Source organism: Lissotriton helveticus, chromosome 4_1 (assembly GCF_964261635.1).
Source record: "Lissotriton helveticus chromosome 4_1, aLisHel1.1, whole genome shotgun sequence".
Classification (NCBI taxonomy): domain Eukaryota; kingdom Metazoa; phylum Chordata; class Amphibia; order Caudata; family Salamandridae; genus Lissotriton; species Lissotriton helveticus.
Window position 1 is genome coordinate 31,918,806 of NC_136063.1, and position 4,641 is coordinate 31,923,446.

Consider the following 4,641-nt stretch of genomic DNA (forward strand, 5'->3'; position numbering starts at 1 on the left):
CTGAAACAGATTTGTTTACATGCTTCCTCGACTTCTCAATTTGTGGACAAAATTGGTTCGACCACCTCCATTTCTGTCTTTGGCATATATTTGAATATACCAAGGCAGTTTGAGGAAAAAGTGCCATCAATTGCTCAAAGGTGTCCTTTAAAAGCATTTCCAGACCTACACCAGTCAAAGTGCCCAAGTCATTACCTCCACAGTGCACAATTAACAGGTCAGGTTTTGGCAAATGCATAAAGGTGTTCACCAATGGTATCAATTGGTGACATTTTAATCCTCTGTGGCCAAACCACTTAATTTCCACATCTTGTAAATTGAGGTTAGGTAAATTTCTGTTCTCAGCATACCTTTGAGCCCAGTAGATGTAACTATGTCCAACAATCCAGACAGAAAACATGGTGAGAGAAGGTTCTGCTGCAGTCACATGAAGTGTGGCAATGAAATGGCAGTTGGAAAAATAAGAGTTTAAAATGAAAAAAACTGTGGAGTTTCTGTGTTAAGGAAGCAGTAGCAGTGATTGGTGGATTTTGATTGCTGAAAACAGAAAGTTAGGGTGCATGGATGTGTTGTTTGAAAGATGTAATTTGAATGGTCAAGAAAAAATCATTTAATGAAAGATTGCACTGGATACGCAGGTGCACTGAGAGTTCAGAGTTCAATTGAAACATTGTTGTGTGAACTTGCAAACATGAGAGGTCTTTCAGGAGGTGGTTGCTATGCAAAACAGGCAGAAAGGCCAGAGGGGGGAAGGGTGTTGATTTGAAAAAAGTGAGGGATGAGTTACAGCATTTCTGTGCTTTTCATAGCTGCAGACTCTGGAGTGCATACCTTTTGCTCTGCTAAAGACAATTTGGTGTGTTTCTGAGACTGTTTTGAAACTCATAAAGTATTTGCTAAGGTGAGAAAAGATTCATTTAATTTAGATAGAGAATAGTATGCTTTAGGGAGAAAATTATGAAGAAAGTTGTGTATTTAAAATGTTGCTTTGTGTCAAGTGTTTTACAAATAGATTGTGTTTCTTTGTGTTACATAGCCATGTTAAAAGTGATGCAAAAAAAGTGCAAGGGTCTTACAAAAATGCTTTCATGTGTCTTAGGGTATTTTAACTCACTTCCCCATGTATGTATGAATATAATTGATTTACAAGATGTGTTTAAAAACGTTTTTTGAAATCAATTAGGTTTCTTGATATGTACTGCTAGAGTTTCATAGGTTGCTTGGGGCATATTTTCAAGGCTTTTGACTTCCTTTGATGTAATTTTTCCCATTTTAATTTAAGACCTTTCCCCGTGGTGCAAGGTCCTTGTAAATATGCCCCCATCTGTGCTTGGCAAATTTAGATTTTAATTCTTTGACTAACATAGCCATGTTAAAAGTGACCCAAAAATGTTGCAAGGGACTTAAAAAAAACGCTTTCATGTGTCTTAGGCCATTTTAAGTCATTTCCCCTTGAATGTAGGTATCTAATTGATTTAGTTGATGTGTTTAAAAACGATTTATGAAAAAAATTAGGTTTCTTGATATGTACTGCTAGAGCTTCATAGGTTGCTTGGGGCATATTTATAAGGCCTTTGAGTCTCTCTGATGTTATTTTTCCCATTTTAATTTAAGACCTTTCCCTGTGGTGCAAGGTCCTTGTAAATACGCACCCATCTGTGCTTGGCAAATTTAGATCTTGATTATTTGACTTACATAGCCACGTTAAAAGTGATCTAAAAATGGAGCAAGGGCTTAAAAAAAAACGATTTATGATAGGTGTATGCCTCTTTTGCGTCACTGTGCGTCACTTTTGTGACGCAGCGGCGGTGCAAAAGATTTGCTATGTGGTGACATATTTACAACTTGATGCATTTAGGCAGATGTGTCATGCTGTAAAGTCCCGTGTCACATGAAACCAATGCAGCAGTGATGCAAAAGATACACCATGTTGCAAGACAGGCCTCATTTCATCTCCAACAAGATAAGAAGCTGAATCTTCTGTAAATGTCAAAATTGTTGTATACACTGCTCAACTTATGTGTACTCTTTGATATGCTAGAGTCCATCTGCACTATGAGATACCTAAGCAAAGGAAACACAGGTGATGTGATTGTGAAATGAGGAAAAGAAACTCCACATTTTTCAATTACATCACCTGTGTTTCCTAAGTTTACGAATGACATTGTGCAGATGAGGTTTAGGTCTGTCCACGGACACAGAAGAGGTCTGGCCTTTGTTCAAGAGTGAAGTGGACATGACTTACTTCATTGGTAGGCCTTCACATGTATTATCTCCTCTGTACTCTTCAACAAGCGTAAATTTCATCTGCAACCCTGAGTAGGCCTCACCTCAAACAAACCTCTGGATAGGCCACACCTTATCGTCATCCTGAATCAATCATTTAAAATGTTAGGGACAGATTTATGATAGGTGTAAGCTTATTTTGCGTCACTGTGTGTGACTTTTATGACGCAGCGGCGGTGCAAAATATTTGCTATGTGGCGACATATTTACAATTTGATGCATCTAGGCAGATGTGTCATGCTGTAAAGTCCCGTGCCACATGAAACCGATGCAGCAGTGATGCAAAACATGCACCATGTTGCAAGACAGGCCTCATTTCATCTCCAACAAGATAAGAAGCTGAATCTTCTGTAAATGTCAAAATTGTTGTATACACTGCTCAACTTATGTGTACTCTTTCATATGCTAGAGTCCATCTGCACTATGAGATACCTAAGCAAAGGAAACACAGGTGATGTGATTGTAAAATGAGGAAAAGAAACTCCACATTTTTCAATTACATCACCTGTGTTTCCTAAGTTTACGAATGACATTGTGCAGATGAGGTTTAGGTCTGTCCACGGACACAGAAAAGGTCTGGCCTTTGTTCAAGAGTGAAGTGGACATGACTTACTTCATTGGTAGGCCTTCACATGTATTATCCCCTCTGTACTCTTCAACAAGCGTACATTTCATCTGAAACCCTGAGTAGGCCTCACCTCAAACAAACCTCTGGATAGGCCACACTTTATCGTCATCCTGAATCAATCATTTAAAATGTTAGGGACAGATTTATGATAGGTGTAAGCTTATTTTGCGTCACTGTGTGTGACTTTTATGACGCAGCGGCGGTGCAAAATATTTGCTATGTGGCGACATATTTACAACTTGATGCATCTAGGCAGATGTGTCATGCTGTAAAGTCCCGTGCCACATGAAACCGATGCAGCAGTGATGCAAAACATGCACCATGTTGCAAGACAGGCCTCATTTCATCTCCAACAAGATAAGAAGCTGAATCTTCTGTAAATGTCAAAATTGTTGTATACACTGCTCAACTTATGTGTACTCTTTGATATGCTAGAGTCCATCTGCACTATGAGATACCTAAGCAAAGGAAACACAGGTGATGTGATTGTGAAATGAGGAAAAGAAACTCCACATTTTTCAATTACATCACCTGTGTTTCCTAAGTTTACGAATGACATTGTGCAGATGAGGTTTAGGTCTGTCCACGGACACAGAAAAGGTCTGGCCTTTGTTCAAGAGTGAAGTGGACATGACTTACTTCATTGGTAGGCCTTCACATGTATTATCTCCTCTGTACTCTTCAACAAGCGTAAATTTCATCTGAAACCCTGAGTAGGCCTCACCTCAAACAAACCTCTGGATAGGCCACACTTTATCGTCATCCTGAATCAATCATTTAAAATGTTAGGGACAGATTTATGATAGGTGTAAGCTTATTTTGCGTCACTGTGTGTGACTTTTATGACGCAGCGGCGGTGCAAAATATTTGCTATGTGGCGACATATTTACAACTTGATGCATCTAGGCAGATGTGTCATGCTGTAAAGTCCCGTGCCACATGAAACCGATGCAGCAGTGATGCAAAACATGCACCATGTTGCAAGACAGGCCTCATTTCATCTCCAACAAGATAAGAAGCTGAATCTTCTGTAAATGTCAAAATTGTTGTATACACTGCTCAACTTATGTGTACTCTTTGATATGCTAGAGTCCATCTGCACTATGAGATACCTAAGCAAAGGAAACACAGGTGATGTGATTGTGAAATGAGGAAAAGAAACTCCACATTTTTCAATTACATCACCTGTCTTTCCTAAGTTTACGAATGACATTGTGCAGATGAGGTTTAGGTCTGTCCACGGACACAGAAAAGGTCTGGCCTTTGTTCAAGAGTGAAGTGGACATGACTTACTTCCTTGGTAGGCCTTCACATGTATTATCTCCTCTGTACTCTTCAACAAGCGTAAATTTCATCTGAAACCCTGAGTAGGCCTCACCTCAAACAAACCTCTGGATAGGCCACACTTTATCGTCATCCTGAATCAATCATTTAAAATGTTAGGGACAGATTTATGATAGGTGTAAGCTTATTTTGCGTCACTGTGTGTGACTTTTATGACGCAGCGGTGGCGCAAAATATTTGCTATGTGGCGACATATTTACAACTTGATGCATCTAGGCAGATGTGTCATGCTGTAAAGTCCCGTGCCACATGAAACCGATGCAGCAGTGATGCAAAACATGCACCATGTTGCAAGACAGGCCTCATTTCATCTCCAACAAGATAAGAAGCTGAATCTTCTGTAAATGTCAAAATTGTTGTATACACTGCTCAACTTATGTGTA